Here is a 19355-nt window from a genome sequence, read left to right on the forward strand (position 1 = left end):
TTTTTTTTTCCTCATAAGGCATTAGGTAAGCATAATACTATAGTGCCATGAAATGGACATAATTGCTATAAGAGATTTAGCTGAAAGCACAATGCAAAATATGTCTAATTTATAGTACTGCTGTGGTCATATTAGCGTCAAGGAATGGGGACTCTGCCCAAGGAGCCATAAGGGGGGTAGCAGGATTCCCTAGCGTGGATAGTAGGATTGATGGAGGTTGAGATAGCAGAAGGAGAAAATGGCGAAGATGTGCTATTGTCTCACCTGCGGAAGGTGTGAAGTAGGTGGAAAGGCGGGAAAAGGCTTAGGATAGGGTTTGGAGGTTAGAATTGGAGGTGGAGTGCGAAGGAGGTTTTAAGGTAGGTCAGGTAGAAGCAGGGTTCGTACTTCATTTCCCACCCTGTAATTTGTTATGTTGTTTGTTTAAAGGCCGGACTGAGACACTGGACTCCTGCCAAGAACGGTTCAATGGTATTTCATGTGATCCTTTGTTAAATATAGGATGCGCTAGCCACAAATGTTGCCAATTCATTGTGTGGGTGTGTTTATTTCCCTGCAAGGGGTGAGTCCCTACAGGTTAGTGTGTGCAGTCCTTATGTGGCAAAGGGGCATTTGGTCCCCCCACGATGTGGACGCCTTTGTCTATGCACCATCGATACTTGTGCCACTGATTGCTAGACAGCTACCTACCGTGTTGCAGAATACACTGGGTGGAACATTTGTCTCTTTTATCATTTAGTTTAGAACTACAATTTGTATGGGAAGTAATTAGCTTTTTTTAATAATAAATTATTCTTGTGTGAACATAGTGCTAAGCTTCACAAAGGACTATACAGGAAAATGCTGGTAAGCAGAATTTCAATCATGACAATTTTTTTCCGTATGGATGCATCATGTGCTTTGCTCAAAACCATTGTACACATTGTATAGGCATAAACATTTCCTCAACTGTATGTAGTATTGCATTTGAGAGAATACATCATTTAAAGGGGGGTTATGGAAACAGTGTAGCACAACAAGCTCAGCTGTTTCCTATTCCCGGCTATCCCAGAATATCTCACCAAGCAGCCCCCCCTGCCTTGTTTTGGAGAGAGAAGCTGGTCCCAGAAGTGGGATCCTATGGATATGCCATAAATGTCTAAGATGGGAATACCTCTTTAATAGACCAAGGTCATACTAAGCATAATCTCCTCCCTGTCTCAAGTCCATAGTTTTGCGAAACAAAAAAGAAAAGATAATTTGAGTGGACAGGGTTATTAGGACTTGTTTCTTAATGAGTAAATTCTTATACTCCCCAAAGAGTCAGATTCATTATAGTGTCCAATAAAGATTACAATACAACAAACATCTCAGCATGGGAGAAGGATTTCTGTGCGACAGGCGACCTCTATTACTGACCCCCCTTGCTGGGGCAGCACAGGGCATAGTACAAGTACAATGTAATCACCCTGGCTCTTGGGCGATGCATACCCATTGGTACGCTGTGTTATCAATTAAGTGTTAAATGAAGAATGCACTGTAGCAAAAAAAAAATCAATAGTATAGTAACATTCCCCTCCCTCTCAGCTAGAACCTCTAATCCCCAAAAAATATAATATCGAGTTTCTATGTTTTAAGTGGCAAAGTAGTTGCACATGTAATGTAGATTGACTGAAGAATAAGACAGCACTTGTCTAATGCAAAGAATGAGTATTTCCCTTACGTCCTGCAGCAGCACAAATATGGAGCATTTCTGCCCCTGTGAACTAGTAGGACAGATGGAATCTTTAATTTAATCAAACTAATCGACTAGAGTCTCCTCCCTACATAAGGTCGTCCAGCCCCTCCTACCGTGTGTTTTTTCTGTCCTTTGGACTTGGACAAGATGGGTTTGTGCTGGTTGTTTTCATTGTGTTACTGTTTTTATGCTGAACTTCTGACATTCCTGGGAGATGTACTAAGGGTGTTTTAGCTGTTGTTATAAAAATGCACCTTAAACTTTTTCCTCTCTCTAGAAAGCTGAGGGCGTAAGTGCCCGGAGAGTTCAGCGTTTCTCAAATAAGAGTCTTTGAGAAAGTTTAGTATGAAGTTCAATCCTCTTCCGTTTGTTCATGTATGCATTTAGTCTGAACATACGGTATTGCTGCACTGCCTCATTGAGCCCAGCTATTGCTTGGTATAACTAATCTATTTCTTAGATGTCTTTAGTAGGTTGTGACGACAGAGGTTGGAGGAAGCTCCTCAGCAGAAACAGTTGCCTGCTAGAGAAGGAGCAATATATTCTAGACATATTGGAAGGTAATACAACCCGGAGTGGTTGAACAACTTGTGCACCCTGTCATTCCAAACTCATGAATCCATTAGATATGGAAACATCTTAGGTGCCTGGTAAGGTGCCTGGTCCAGAGAATTCGATATTATTGCTTGTGGATGCATCTCAACTGGGTTGGGAGTGCTCCTGGAGTGGTACACAGACCGGGCCTCAACGAGTCCCCTCTAGAGCTCTATGTCCTTGATCCTAAAGGACCTCAAAGCCCAGGGGAAGACCGAGCATGTAAGGTCGGAGACTATAACATCAGGCAGGGTGGTACCCGATCAGAACCCCTTCTCAGGAAGGTGGGAAAAATCTTGATATGGACAGAGTTGAACCTACCCATCCTCTGCTGTATATATGCAAGGCTCCGACTGAGTCAAAGGCTAACAGTATGGGAGCAATGTCTTTCAATCTAGAGATCTTCAAGGAGATCACAAGGATGTGGGAAGTGCCAGAGATCGATCTCATGGCCAACAGTTTCAGCGCCAAGGTGGAAACATTCTCTCCCTTTGTCAGGGTGACAATCCCTTGGAATTGGATGCCATGTCCATCCCTAGGAGGTTCAGGCTGGCCTATGTTTTTCCCTCCGGTTTCCTTGATACCCATGGTATTGATGAAAATTAGGCAAGACCAGGCCACGGTATAAGCCATCATACTGTTCTAGCCACAGAGGTCATAATATTTCTACCTCATTCAGATGAGTCGAGGGTGTTACTGGAGACTTCCCCCAGTGCAGAACTTGGTGTCTTAGCACTCAAACTCTGCCAGGACCCGAAAAGTCTCAACCTGACAGCCTGGAGGTTGACTAGCCCCTTTAGATGCTAAAGGGTTCTCCAATAAATTCATGAAGACTTGCTCACAGTCTAGGTCTGGAGCTACCAAGAAGACTTCCACAAGGGGCGAATTGATTGTTTTCAGCTTCAGATTCCACTCAGGGAGTGGATAGTTGCAACCCGCGGTTTAACAACATCCTACACTTCCAGCAGGAAGGATTTGGTAAAGGACTGAGTCTATCGACCTGGAAGATTTAGTCCAGGTCAGCATTTGGGTAAGATCTTTGTCACAAAAGCCCTTGGTGAAAAGGTTCCTGAAACGATCTGCTAAATGAGATCTATTATCCCTCAGACCTATTGCAAAATGGGATTTTGCCTTAGTCCTAACAGGTTTATGATCAACTACCTCTGAACCTTAGGAAGAGGTCCCATATAATTACCTATCCTAAGAGATGATTTACTTCTGGTCATAAACAAAGGCGGACACAGGCGGTGGAGAGCCCCATGTAGGGGGTGGGGTGTGTGGGACCCCATACTCTCCAATAGTTTACCATTGCACACTACGTTGTGTCATTCCAACAGTGCAACAGTAACTGTGAGCCGCTGTATCGGTCCCTCAATTATATTATACTGCACATGAGGGGTGTCCGCCCCTAACCAGAACATCTGTCAGAACAGGGGAACATCAAGCCTTGTCATAAGTGGATCCATACATCAGATTCCTCCAGGACATGGTCTTGATGAAGCTACTACCAAACTTCACTCCAAAGTTCCTAATTTGTAACCTGAAATCAGGTCAACTCTCTTCCAGTGTTCTGGCACGTGTCTTCCTCTCATGAGGAAAATAATCTCCATTCCTAGATCTCTGCCGTTGTCTTGAGATCTAGTTGGCTTGGAGTAAGAGATTAGGAAGGTTGAGAATTTATTGTTTCCTGAAAGAAACAAAGACTTTAAATCCACTAAACCTACCCTGGGTAGATGAAGTGTAGAGGCCAGTAGTCTCACTTACAGTGTTAGATCTCACCTCATTTAGTCTAAAACTACTCTACTAGAGCAGTGGACACCTCTTGGGTTGAATAAATTCTGATCCCGCTGGATCAAATTTACTGTGCAGCTCGCACTTAATATTTATCAACCAATATGGCTGAATTTTGCTTCTCCGAAGAGACGGCTCTTGAGTGGTCAATCTTGGGTTCCACCAGTTAAGAAGGCCCTCCATATGGGGTTTCTTCTTGCTATTTCCCCAGTATTGTGCTGCTGCAGGATGTAAAGGAAGAGTAGATTTCTAACGTTAATCTGTTTTCCCTTAGTCCTAGCAGCACAAGCTTTCCGCCCTAAGTAAGGCGACTACTTTATAACAAACACACGGTAGGAGGGGCTAGACGTCCTTATGTAGGGAGGAGACTCTAGTTAATTAGTTTGATTAAATTAGAGATTCCATCTGTTCCACTAGTTCACAGGGGCAGAAATACCCCATTATTGTGCTGTTGCTAGGACTAAGGGAAAATAGATTAACGTTAGAAATCTACTCTTAGTGCTATATAAAGGAGATTTATTTGAAATGAGTTACGGATATACACTCTGCTAGGCAACTACACAAGAGTTTACATAACCACATACAGAAGAACTCATCGGGGCCTGTACCCACCTGCGTTGGAGGCTCTGTCAGGGGCCTCCGTACAGATCTGGTCCAAAATACCGGAAGCAATAGCGCAGTGTGCAGTTGCCCAGGAACCCCAAATCCTACAACGCTTCCCAAGTCAGGACCCCCAGGAGCAACCTGAATTTAGCATTCACCCGATTCACTGCTCGGGACTGCGAGGGAATGTAAAATTAATCCTTTTACTGCCATAGACCACCAGGGAATCTACAATGCATTTACAGAATTGACCAGAAAAACTGTCTAAAAAATAATTTCACTGTGTGATGAGGAGAATTAGTATATCCCTGAACAGCTGAATATAGCTGGTACAATCTATATTTATACTTCAACCAAGGAAATCCATTACATTACAAGGAAATCCATTCAAAAACTGACACAAAACGGCATTTGTTTTTTTCCAGTCTGTGGCTTTGCCTCTTTCTTTCTTCAGCTATGCCATGTTTTTGTGCTCATGACTGTGTCTAATTGCTCTTCTGGTCAAGTAGCTAAAAGTAACCAATGCCAGCAGAATTCCCTTTGTAAAAATCAATATAAACCCTAAAATGTAGAAAATAAGTTACACAGAGTAATGTAGCAAACAGATACTTGTGCATTCATCCTGATTTCTCATTGAGCACATTAAACAGGACCTGTCACTTGGTCCTACGAAGTGAGTTAGCAATCTCACCTATTAGCCGCTGTGTCTCTGAGTCCAACGGTGTTTGTCTTGTACTTGTGTGTCCTCCCTTCGCTGAGCTACGGACCACTCTATATTTAGCAATAAATATGGAAATGACTCGCTGGCTAGCCAAGTGGGTTTGGTCGCCTGCGATTCTCAGTGGGCGGACCTACCACTGAGCCTCTGATGCTGTCCTATCAGCGTGAGGCTGTTTCCTAAAGTCAGTCTTCAGCTAGCGTCATCGCATGAGACCACGCTGGCTGAAGACTAATTCATGCGATGACAGTGTGGTTTCATGCGATGACGCTAGCCGAAGGTGACTTTAGGAAACAGCCTCACGCTGATAAGTCAGCATCAGAGGCTCAGTGGTAGCTCCGCCCATTGAGAATCGCTGGCGGCCAAACCCACTTGGCTAGCCAGCGAGTCATTTCCATATTTATTGCTAAATATAGAGGGGTCCATAGCTCAGCGAAGGAGGGACACACAAGTACAAGACAAGCACCGCTGGACTCACAGACACAGCGGCTATTAGGTGGGACTACTAACTCACTTTGTAGGACCTAGTGACAGGTCCTCTTTAAATCCCACATAAATAATTTTGGAAATCTGGTCTAATAAAAGGGTGGTCTTCTCAGAGAGGTGGTGTTTTGGAGAGCTTTCAGTGCATTTACAGAATAGACAGCACCTTTCTATTTGACCTAAATTTGGTTCTAATCCTCTACACCATTCTGCTTATCTTTAGTATATTTGTTTAAAAGTTTGTCACCTAATAGACAACCCATTCAGATTGGAGCTGCAGTGACGCTGGAAAGAGTTGTTTTTGTTTTTTTTTAGCTACTGGGAAGGTTTCTGAACATTTAGGCTGAAATCACACATGCAGTTTTCGTGGCAGCTTTTGTGGCAATTTTTTGGTCAGTTTTTCTTTTGCCAACCACAGGAGTGGACACAAAAGAAAGGAGATGCATCAGTCTTTTCTTTATATCTTTCCTTCCATTTGGAACCATTTCTGGCTCTGGCACGAAAAACTACATCAAAAACTGGCACAAAAACTGCATGTGTGATTACAGCCTTAGGCCTCCTTCACACAGATTTTTATGGGGAAAATTAAACTTCATCAAATTTTTTTTCTAAAAACACCATTAAAATGTAGGTACATTTTTTATGGTGCTTTTAGTGGGGTTTTTGACCACAAAATTGCCTTAAAAACACTACAAACCAAAATGCAACTGTGTGTAGTGCATTTTACATTTCCCTATAGACTTTATTGTAAGATATGGTCGCACTAAAAATATATTAAAAACACTGTTAAAACTGCCATGAAAAATGCACAAAAACGCAGCAAAATGCAGTTCGTGAATCCTGATTAAGGGCATGCCCCCACATGGCGGTTTTCCTCCACAACTGTCCGCATCAATGCCGCACAGAATCTGCGTTGCAGATTCTGTGGCGGATCTGCCCAAAATGTGCAGTAAATTGATGCGGACTAGCTGCTGCGTATTGCGGTGAAAGTACTTCCCTTCTCTCTATCAGTGCAGGATAGAGAGAAGGGACAGCACTTTCCCTAGTGAAAGTAAAATAATTTCATACTTACCGGCCGTTGTCTTGGTGACGCGTCCCTCTTTCGGCATCCAGCCCGACCTCCCTGGATGACCCGGCAGTCCATGTGACCGCTGCAGCTTGTGATTGGCTGCAGCCGTCACTTAGACTGAAACGTCATCCTGGGAAACCGGACTGGAGGAAGAAGCAGGGAGTTCTCGGTAAGTATGAACTTCTATTTTTTTTACAGGTTACTGTATATTGGGATCGGTAGTCACTGTCTAGGGTGCAGAAACAGTTACTGCCGATCGCTTAACTCTTTCAGCACCGTGGACAGTGACTATTTACTGACGTCGCCTAGCAACGCTCCCGTAATTACGGGTGCACACACATAGTCTGGCTGTAGACCTAGAAATACATAGGTCCAGCCAGAATGAAGAAATGTCATGTTAAAAAAGCAATACGCATCCGCAGCACACATAACATGTGCATGACAGCTGCGGACTTCATTGCGGAAATTAGAATCTCCATTGAAGTCAATGGAGAACTTCCGCAATGAGTCCGCAACCAGTCCGCCACTGGTCCGCAACATCCATTGTATGCTGCGGACACCAAATTCCGCACCGCAGCCTATGCTCCGCAGCAGAATTTTCCGCCTCGTCTAAATGAAGCCTACTAAAAAGAAGTGGAAGGCAATGGAGAAACGGGTCCGCTGCGGATTAACGCTGCGGAGTGTCCGCAGCGGAATTCCAGAGCAATTCCGCCACGTGGGGCTTTGCCCTTACAGAGAGCCTGCAGGCAGGGAAATGGGAACTACAGGTGGCTGGCAGATCAGCAAGATGCCCCATCCCTCTAATAAGACATATAATAAATAAGGTAAAGAGAAGTAAGAGAATAGAAATGAATATGAGCAATGCTGATGGTAAAAATGAAGAGTTTAGTGATCAATTTACAGTGAAGGAAATCCTTTTCAAATATCATTATGAGGCATTTACTGCAATGTTTCCTATATATATATATATATATATATATATATATATATATATATATAAAATTAAATAATGTTTCTGGATGCTATATTTAAGGATGTGTTTAAACCATATTCACACTTTAATGGGAAAAAAAAAAATGATGAAAAACTGTGATTGATTTGTGTCCCTTCCCCCTCCCACTTAAGAAGGATTTCATGCTGTTGCTCTTTTTTTTATTTGTAATGTTAATAAATACAAGCAGTTCTGTCCAAATGTCTCTAGTGCCTTCTAGAAAAGTGCCACACATTTACCAATCTAGAAATATACCAATACTGCCACCTGCTCTTCTGTGTCATGCCCCTTAGACCTTAGCTGTGATTGCCTCTGCATTGAAATTGCACTACATGTCTGTGTATAAAGGCAAGCTCCAGTTTTTACAACCTTGACTTATTAAAAATTGATCTCAGGGGTATTGCTGTTAGAAGCAAGGAGATACTTTTACTTGCAGGGGGTCTTGCTGGAGATACTATTACTGTACTTGACACATGTCTATTTTAATTGTCATGTGTTGTAGTAGAAGATGGAATAAAAGGGCAGAGAAGCACAACCCAGTCATACATATATTACAGTATCTTGGTTATAGTGAATGAAAAGAGACAGAATTTTTACCTCAATTTTAACACAATGATATTAATTTCTTCCCATTAGTTTATTATCTCCCACCTTTATGGCACATTTCTCGCTGGATTCTCATGAATAGCAATCTTAAATACCATAGGGACACATGGTTTATAATGTTAAAATGTTAGAGGTATTTATTTTATTTTTTTAAACTTTCCTTGAGGTGGCCATCTTGGAGCCACACACTTGTGTATAGTCAAATGTGAGAGAAGAAATCTGCAGCACCACCAAGTCCTTTTTCATTCTTTAACCATTATCATTCTATATCTTTATCCTTTATCATTCTATTTTAGGCATACTAGTATTGCTATCCTGCCTTATCTAAGCCTCCAGTAGTACAATAGAGCCGTGATTAAATCCTCTGCCCTCTGCCAATAATGAGATGACCCTGCTCATTCTGTCCCAATTTATACAGCAAACCTGGCAAGTGAGCTGCAGAATTCAGGAAGTGTCAGCCTATTGGGACTGCTTAGTGGCCAGTGTGAAAACAGGAATATTTAAAGATTTTTTTTACGTGTATAGTCACATAAAAAACTATAAAAAAACACAACCAAAAATGTTTGAAAAATATGATCATAATAAAAACCTGATTTAAAAATGCTTATAAATCTATACGTGGGTCTTCTGTTATTTAATGACTATAAATGTTTTATACATTGTATTCCTATACAAGATAGACAGGTTATAGCCATATCTGGATATTCCAAAAAGCATATTAGAATTCATACAATGGAAGCTGATGCACTATTCTCCATTGAATATGTATATACAGGTAATGTAGCACTGATTAAGTGCTGATATAAGAATACTGCCCTGTGTTTGGCCACCTTGGGTTTCCCTGGAGTGCTGATCTCTCTGACATTTATACTAGCTGATCAGAGACTTACCAGCGAGCATTTTGTGCCTATACGCTCATGAGATATAAATGCTGTATTGGTTGTAACATATAATTTTGACTATGACAGCTAGAACAAACGTAAAGCATTTGTGTGTTGTAGCTATATCACTGTGTATTATCTTTTTCACAGGACTGCAGGTAAACCTAGTACAGTATGACTCAATGATCAAAGCTGTCACCATTGCAACCAGGACCTCAGGTTTGCTAAACACTGCTGTGGCTGCAGGTTAGGGATCACTGTCAGTCTGCCTCTTAGATCTCGGAAATATATTGTCATGATGCAGAATTCTACTGCCTAAACTATTGCTCAATCTTACCAACCCCTCTTCCCTACCCAGAGTAAGCTCTGAATGTAGTGTATGTTTATATTTTGTACATATATAAGTACTAGATATAGTGCTTATATGTGTATGATATTTATGCATTCATAATGCCTACATAAAAGTGACAGTCACAGTGCCCTTATAATAGTGGCAGCAACAACACCCCCATACCAGTGACAGCCACAGTTAAAACTACAGTGTCTCCCTTACATTGAGTGACAGTCACAGTGACTACATAACCTTGACAACCAAAGTGCCCACATGTCTTAACTAAAGTGCTCTCATTGTAATGACAGTCACAGAGTCCCATAGCAGAGCCAGTCCGGTCAGAGCAGTGCAAGCTCTCTGGCCGGGGACTCCTGTCTTAGGAAAGCATTGCCGAAACTCTGGCCGGGGATTTTGGCATCTTAAAGCCCCTAACATCACTGTCCTGGAGCGGAATCCCCAGACCTCTTCTTGGAGCAAAATACCCGACAGGAGCGTTTCTGACGCTCCGGCTGGGGATTCCACTCCTAGAAGGAGCCCCTGATATAACTGTCCATTTATGAACAGTGACGTATAGGTCTTCTCCAGTAGCGGAATCCCCGGCCAGAGCATTGCCGACGCTCCTGCCGGGGATTTAACTCTAGGAAGAGGTCTGGGGATTCCTGGAGAAGCCCCAGGCGCCACTATCCATATATGGTCAGGGGCTCCTCCTGGAGCAGAATCCCCGGCCACAGCACTGCTGACGCTCTGGCCGGGGTTTCCGCTCCTGGAGAATCTCCTGGCATCACTATCAATATATGGAGAGTGACATCAGGGGCTACTTCTAGTGTGGAATCCCCGGCCAGAGCATTGACGCAGGTCTGGCCGGGGATTCCGGCATCTTAAAACCCCTATCATCACTGTTTATAAATGGGTAGTGACGTAAGGGGCCTCTTCCTAGAGCGGAATCCTTGGCCTGAGCATTGCCAACGCTCTGGCTGGGGATTCCGCTACCAGAGGAAGCCCCTAACATAACTGTCCATATATGGGCAGTGATGCCAGGGGCTTCTTCAGGAGCGGATTCCGCTCCTGGAGAATCCCCTGGCATCACTATCAATATATGGACAGTGACGTCACGGGCCAATTCTGGAATAGAATCCCTGGCCAGAGCGTTGCAGACGTTCTGGTCTGGGATTCCGCTCCTAGAGGGAGACCCTGACGTTACTGTCCATATGTAATGGCAAGGGGTAGGGAGATGGACAAGTGAGCCCTAATCTACCCGCCACTCTGTCCCTGCCTACTTGCAAAGACCCGCCCTAGGCGACGGGGTACAACTGGGCGGCGGTCCCTGCGCTCAGTAAGTGCACGACAAACACGACAAACATACAAAGGAACACAAGCAAGGAAAAGGGGCAGTTGCCCACGGCAACACCGTGAGCAACCAGAGTGGTGAACGAGCCGAGTCAAGCCAGGAGTGTGCGAGGTACAAAACGAAAAGCAGAAGAGTAGTCAGTAAGCCAGGGTCTGTATGGAGCAGGATCAAAAATAGCAGGAGCTGTAGCTGGGCCAGGAAACCACAAGGAAAGAATCACAAGCACCGAGGGACAGGAAGGGCAGGCTTAAATAGACCGAGGGCGGGAGCTAGCTGAGTCTGGCCAGGTTACGATAGGCTCTCCCACTCCTAAGCCTGCCAGCCTGAATGGTGGAAGCAGGAGTCAGTCTCAGGGATGTATTCTCAGGTGCTGACTGATTAGTTCTGGGAGTTAACCCCGAAGCTGTGCCTGGCAGATCCTTTACAGTACCCCCCCTTTTATGAGGGGCCACCGGACCCTTTATAACTGGACCTGGCTTACTGGGGAAACGCAGGTGGAACCTCCTGACCAATACCCCAGCGTGAACATCCCGGGCGGGTACCCAAGTCCTCTCCTCGGGCCCGTATCCTCTCCAATGGACCAGGTACTGGAGGGAGCCTTGGACCATCTTGCTGTCCACAATCCTGGCCACCTCGAATTCCACCCCCTCAGGGGTGAGGACGGGAACAGGAGGTCTCCTCGAGGGAGCCAAGGACGGGGAGCAGCGTTTGAGGAGGGAGGCATGAAACACGTCGTGTATCCGAAAAGACGGGGGTAACTCCAGCCGGAAGGAGACAGGATTGAGGACCTCAATGACCTTATACGGCCCAATAAACCGGGGAGCAAACTTCTTGGACGGAACCTTGAGACGCAAGTTCCTAGACGACAACCACACCAGATCCCCGACCATAAACAGGGGGTTAGCAGAACGTTTTTTATCAGCCTGAGTTTTTTGTACGCTCTGGGACACCTCTAGGTTTTTCTGAACCTGGGCCCAGACTGTGCACAGTTCCCGATGAACGACCTCTACCTCGGGATTGTTGGAACTACCAGGTGAAACGGAGGAGAACCGTGGATTAAACCCAAAATTACAAAAAAAAGGAGAGACCCCTTACGAGTTACTGACCCGGTTATTAAGGGAAAATTCGGCGAGGGGAATGAAGGAGACCCAATCAAATTGACAGTCAGAGACAAAACACCTTAAGTATTGTTCTAGAGATTGATTAGTCCTCTCCATTTGGCCATTGGTTTCAGGATGGAAGGCAGAGGAGAAGGACAGATCAATCCCCAACTTCATACAGAAGGCTCTCCAAAACAATGAAACAAATTGTACCCCTCTGTCCGAAACAATATTGACAGGGACCCCATGGAGACGCAGGATGTGTTTGACAAACAAGGTAGCCAACGTTTTGGCGTTGGGTAGTTTCTTGAGGGGCACAAAGTGGCACATCTTACTGAAGCGGTCCACCACCACCCACACCACCGACTTGCCTTGGGATGGAGGCAAATCGGTGATAAAATCCATGGAGATATGTGTCCAAGGTCTCTGGGGAATGGGCAACGAACGCAGTAAGCCCGCTGGTCGGGACCTGGGAGTCTTGGATCTAGCACAATCCTCACAAGCGGCGACGTAGGCCTTAACGTCTTTAGGCAACCCAGGCCACCAATAATTTCTGGTAATGAGGTGTTTGGTACCCAGGATGCCTGGATGGCCAGATAGTGCGGAGTCATGATTTTCCCTAAGTACCCTTAGCCGGAATTGCAGGGGAACAAACAGCTTGTTCTCAGGAAGGTTCCCGGGAGCTGCACCTTGATCAGCAGCAATATCAGAGACTAAATCAGAATCGATCGAGGAAATGATTATACCTGGAGGCAAAATACAAGCAGGATCTTCCTCCGAAGGAGGGCTGGCCATGAAGCTACGCGACAGTGCATCAGTCTTAATATTTTTAGACCCAGCCCTATAGGTAACCAAAAAATTGAATCTGGTAAAAAATAACGCCCATCGATCTTGTCTCGGGTTTAGCCTCCGGGCAGATTCTAGGAAAACCAGATTCTTGTGGTCGGTAAGGACCGTTACCTGGTGCCTAGCCCCCTCCAGGAAGTGTCGCCACTCTTCAAATGCCCATTTAATGGCTAAGAGTTCGCGGTTGCCAAAATCATAGTTACTTTCAGTTGGTGAAAACTTCCTGGAGAAGTAGGCACAGGGGCGGAGATGGGTGTGGGACCTGGTACCCTGGGACAAGACAGCCCCCACTCCCACCTCAGATGTGTCAACTTCCACGATAAATGGCTCCATTTGGTTGGGCTGAACCAGCACCGGGGACGAGATAAAGCACTTCTTAAGGACCTCAAAAGCCTGGACAGCCTCAGGAGGCCAGTGGAGGAGATCAGCACCTTTGCGAGTGAGGTCCGTAAGGGGCTTAGCGATGACCGAGAAGTTAGCAATAATACTCCTGTAATAATTAGCGAACCCCAAAAAACACTGTAACGCCTTCAGGGAGGCAGGTTGGACCCATTCCGCCACAGCCTGAACCTTGGCGGGGTCCATGCGGAATTCATGAGGAGTGAGGATTTGACCCAAAAATGGAATCTCCTGTACCCCAAACACACATTTTTCGGTTTTGGCAAACAGTTTGTTTTCCCGAAGGACCTGGAGCACCTTCCTGACATGCTCAATGTGGGAGGACCAGTCCTTGGAAAACACCAGTATGTCATCAAGGTACACTACCAGAAAAATCCCCAGGTAATTTCTCAAAATCTCATTTATGAAATTCTGGAAGACCGCAGGGGCATTACACAACCCAAAGGGCATGACGAGGTATTCGAAATGGCCTTCGGGCGTGTTAAACGCAGTCTTCCACTCATCCCCCTCTTTGATGCGAATAAGGTTATACGCCCCCCGTAGATCCAATTTAGAAAACCATTGGGCCCCCTGATCCTGATTAAAGAGATCAGGAATCAAAGGAAGGGGATACTGGTTCCTTACCGTGACCTTATTCAGGCTACGGTAGTCAATGCATGGCCTAAGACCACCATCCTTCTTCCCCACGAAGAAGAAGCCAGCACCTACCGGAGAAGAAGAGGGACGAATGTAACCCTTGGCCAGGGATTCCTGGATATACACTCTCATGGCTTCACGTTCGGGACAAGAAAGATTAAATATCCTACCCTTAGGAAGCTTAGCTCCTGGTACCAATTCGATAGCGCAATCGTATTCTCTATGAGGAGGTAACACTTCAGAGGCCTCCCTAGAGAAAACATCAGCGAAGTCCTGAACAAACTCGGGTAGCGTATTCGCCTCCTTAGGGGGAGAAATAGAATTAAGAGAAAAACATGACGTACAACATTCATTACCCCATTTGGTCAGCTCCCCAGTATTCCAGTCAAACGTGGGATTATGCACCTGCAACCAGGGAAGACCTAGAACCAAATCGTACGATAATCCCTGCATCAACAGTACAGAGCATTGCTCCAAATGCATGGAGCCAACAAGGAGTTCAAAAACAGGGGTATGCTGTGTAAAATAACCATTAGCAAGAGGAGTGGAGTCGATACCCACTACCGGGACAGGTTTAGGCAAATCAATCAGAGGCATAGCAAGGGACATAGCAAATTCCACAGACATGATATTAGTAGAGGACCCTGAATCCACGAAGGCACTGCCGGTAGCAGACCTACCACCAAAAGAGACCTGAAAGGTAAGCAAGATCTTAGTACGTTTCCTATTTACAGGGGAAATACCTGTGCGCCCAAGTGACCTCCCCGATGATCACTTAGACGCGGAAGTTCTCTGGCTGCAATCTTACGCTTAGGACAGTTGTTCACTTGATGCTTGTCGTCCCCACAGTAGAAGCAGAGACCATTCTTCCTGCGGAATTCTCTACGTTGTTGGGGGGACACGGAGGCCCCGAGTTGCATAGGTATCTCTGAATCTTTCGGGGAGGAACGAAGCAACGGAGCTTCGGGAGGCATCATGGGGGAGTTCACGTTGTCGTTCCCTGAGACGTCTGTCAAGTCGTAACACTAAAGCCATAACCTGGTCTAGGGAGTCAGAAGAGGGATAGCTAACTAGCAGGTCTTTCAGGGCATTCGACGGACCCAACCTAAACTGGCACCTTAAGGCAGGGTCTTTCCACCGAGAAGCTACGCACCACTTCCGAAAGTCAGAGCAATACTCCTCAACAGGTCTCTTACCCTGACTTAAGGTCACCAGCTGACTCTCGGCAAAGGCAGTCCTGTCAGTCTCGTCATAAATAAGTCCGAGAGCAGAAAAGAAACAATCAACGGAGGAAAGTTCAGGGGCATCAGGAGCCAAGGAGAAGGCCCACTCTTGGGGCCCTTCCTGGAGCCGGGACATAATTATACCCACCCGCTGGCTCTCAGAACCTGAGGAATGAGGCTTTAAATGAAAGTAAAGCCTACAACTCTCCCGAAAGGAGAGAAAAGCCCTCCGGTCCCCTGAGAACCGGTCGGGCAACTTGAGGTGGGGTTCAAGAGGTGCGGTGAGGGGAACTACCAGGGTAGCATCAGGCTGGTTGACCCTCTGAGACAGGGCCTGGACCTGTAGGGAGAGACCCTGCATTTGCTGAGCCGGGGTCTCACGGGGATCCATAGTGGAGTCAGGGACCAGGGTAGACTAGGTATGGGCTTGTGATTATGTAATGGCAGGGGGTAGGGAGACGGACAAGTGAGCCCTAATCTACCCGCCACTCTGTCCCTGCCTACTTGCAACGACCCGCCCTAGGCGACGGATTACAACTGGGCGGTGGTCCCTGCGCTCAGTAAGTGCACGACAAACACGACAAACATACAAAGGTACACAAGCAAGGAAAAGGGGCAGTTGCCCACGGCAACACCGTGAGCAACCAGAGTGGTGAACGAGCCGAGTCAAGCCAGGAGTGTGCGAGGTACAAAACGAAAAGCAGAAGAGTAGTCGGTAAGCCAGGGTCTGTATGGAGCAGGATCAAAAATAGCAGGAGCTGTAGCTGGCCAGGAAACCACAAGGAAAGAATCACAAGCACCGAGGGACAGGAAGGGCAGGCTTAAATAGACCGAGGGCGGGAGCTAGCTGAGTCTGGCCAGGTTACGATAGGCTCTCCCACTCCTAAGCCTGCCAGCCTGAATGGTGGAAGCAGGAGTCAGTCTCAGGGATGTATTCTCAGGTGCTGACTGATTAGTTCTGGGAGTTAACCCCGAAGCTGTGCCTGGCAGATCCTTTACACCATATATGGACAGTGACGTCAGGGTCTTTTCCAGCAGCAGAATCCCTGTCCAGAGCATTGCCGGCGCTGTCGCCTGGGGATTCCGCTACTAGAGGGAGCCCCTGACGTCACTGTAGTGTAATCCCCTGCCAGGGCATTGCCGACTCTCTGGCCGGGAGTTTTGCTCCTGGAGGAGCCCCTGACATCACTATCCATATATGGATAGTGACATCAGGGACTCCTCCAGGAGCGGGAGCCCCAATGACGCCATCTACAGGGTGGGATTAGCGTTATTTACAGGGGGTGGTGCGGCACTCTCTACATGGGCACTGTGGTACTATCTGGGGCATTATACTGTATCGAGGAGTTTTTGTGGGTATTATATTGTATGGGGGCATGTGTGTTGGCATTATACTGTATGGGGGCATCACGGTGTGTAACTAGGAAAGACTGGGCCCCATAGCAAATTCTTGACTGGGCCCCCCCCGGGTGCCACAAGCAGCCCCCTTATAAATAGTGCCCCCTGTAGAATGTGCCATACAGCCCCCCCCGTAGACAGTGCTATATAGCCCCACCTATAGACAGTGTCAGAGCCCATTTGTAGATAGCACCCCCACATCCCCCTTGTACATAGTGCCCTACAGCCCCCTGTAGATATCGCCATAAAGCACCCAATGCATATAGCGCTATACAGCTCCCACTGTATATAGTGCCACACAGCCCCCTCCCTTGTATATAGTGCCACACAGCACCCCCTTGGTAGATAGTGCAGCACAGCCCCCCTTAGTAGATAGTGCCACACACAGACCCCTGTAGATTGCACCACACTCAGCCCCCTGTAGATAGAGCCACAGCCCTCCCGCTTGTACATAGTGCCATACAGTTCCCACATGTGTATAGTGCCACACAGCTCCCCCTTGTGTATAGTGCCACACAGCTCCCCCTTGTGTATAGTGCCACACAGCCCCCCTTTGTGTATAGTGCCACACAGCCCCCTCCCTTGTGTATAGTGTCACAAGGCAATGGCGCATCCAAGAAATTTGTATCAGCCAGGGAGATGTCACTCAAACATGGAAAGGTGGGTTTGGAGGCAGGACTATGTGACTCTTCGGGATAGCCCCATGACCCTTTAATGAGTAATTAGCATATAGCGTGCACCGTTTTAAAAGTGGATTTTAAAGATTTTGCTGCATCTTAAAAAAACATACATGGGAATGTTTGGAAATATTGTCAGGTCATGTATTACCGCATGGTGGCAGTTCAAAGGGTTAAAACTACCAGACAGGTTCCCATGAAATATACAATGAATTGAGAACAAATCCATCTGCTCTGAAATGTTGTTATTATAAATATATCCTATATAATTACAGATCCAGAACCAAGCTCTGACATATATACTGTACCACAACCAAGCTGAGTACATAAATACAGCACTGGAACCAAGCTCAGTACTTAAATACAGCATCAGAACAAAGCTCAGTACATATATACAGCACCAGAACAAAGCTCAGTACTTAAATACAGCAATAGAACAAAGCCCATACATATATACAGCACCTGAACCAACCTCAGTATATAAATACAGAAACAGAACCAACCTCAGTACATAAATACAGCACTAGAACCAAGCTCAGTACATATATACAATACTAGAACCAAGCTCAGTACGTAAATAGATCCCCAGAACCAAGCTCAGTACTTATATACATCCCCAGACCCGAGCTCCTTACATATATACAGCACAAAAATCAATCTCATATGCATATACAGCACCAGAACCAAGCTCAGTACTTACATACAGCATCAGAACCAAGATCAGTACATATATACAACACCAGAACAAATACATCTCAGTTTAGTGCAACCCCTGCCGTATAGGTTTGTACGGCGTAAAACTACAGCTCCCAGCATGGCCCGAACAATGGTGAGAATATGCTGGGAGATGCTGTTTCACAAAAAAAAAATCATACCACCATCATCTCGCTGCAGATCGTACAGTGACTACATTACTGATTAGAGGCAGAATAAACATTTACATTAAGTAACTCACCGGTGACGTCTCAGATTCTAGTTTTTTTCTTCTCCCTCTGGTCCAGACATCTATGATGGATTTCTCCCGGCCACGACCCATTTCTGGAGTTTTCCGCTCAGATATCTTCACTTATCACTTTTCAAATATTTCTGCACCTATAAACGAAGTTAAAATTCTCAACACCTCTAAATATAATAAAGCGCGATACACTGCACCTCTAATTATAATAGCTCCATACACTATGTCCCTGATTATAATAGTACCATACACTGTGTCCCACACACTGTTCCCCTTGTAGATAGTGCCCCCATAGCCCCCTGTACCCCATAGAGCCTCTGTAGATAGTGCCCTCATAGCCCCCTGTAGATGGTGAACCCCATAGTCTCTGTAGATAGTGCCCTACATAGAAGCCCCTGTACATAGTGTCCCACATGCAACCCTCTGTAGTTAGTGCCCACATATGGACTCCAGAGCTGCAAGGCAATAGTGCTAACCCCTGAGCCACCGTGCTGCCCTACATATAGCTTCCCCTATAGATAGTGCTCCACGTATAGTCCACCTCTGTAGATAGTGTCTCACATATAGCTCCCCCTCTGTATAGTGTCCCACATATAGCCCACCCCTGTAGACAGTGCCCTACATATAGCCCCCCTGTAGCTAGTGCCCCAGAGGCAACCAACCCCTGTATATAGTGTCCCACATATAGCCCACCCCTATAGAAAGTGCCCTAAAAAAATAGCTCCCCTATAGATAGTGCTCTACATATACCCCACCCCTGTATAGTGTCTCACATATAGCTCCCCCTGTATATAGTGTCCCACATATAGACTCCCCCTGTAAATAGTGGCCCACATCCCCACATATAGACCCCCTGTATATAGTGGCCCACATCCCACATATAGACCCCTCTGTAGATAGTGGCCCACATATAGACACCCCCTGTAGATAGTGGCCTACATCCCCACATACAGACCCCCCTGTATATAGTGGCCCACATATAGACCACC

General features: G+C 46.0%; 1 protein-coding gene across 1 annotated transcript in view; it reads right to left on the minus strand.

The window, feature by feature from the left end:
* OPRD1 (opioid receptor delta 1) overlaps positions 1-19355 on the minus strand; it is a 58824-nt gene that overhangs the window by 25112 nt on the left and 14357 nt on the right. The gene's annotated exons all lie outside the window — the stretch shown is intronic.

The sequence above is a fragment of the Rhinoderma darwinii genome, chromosome 2, assembly GCF_050947455.1.
Source record: "Rhinoderma darwinii isolate aRhiDar2 chromosome 2, aRhiDar2.hap1, whole genome shotgun sequence".
Classification (NCBI taxonomy): Eukaryota; Metazoa; Chordata; class Amphibia; order Anura; family Rhinodermatidae; genus Rhinoderma; species Rhinoderma darwinii.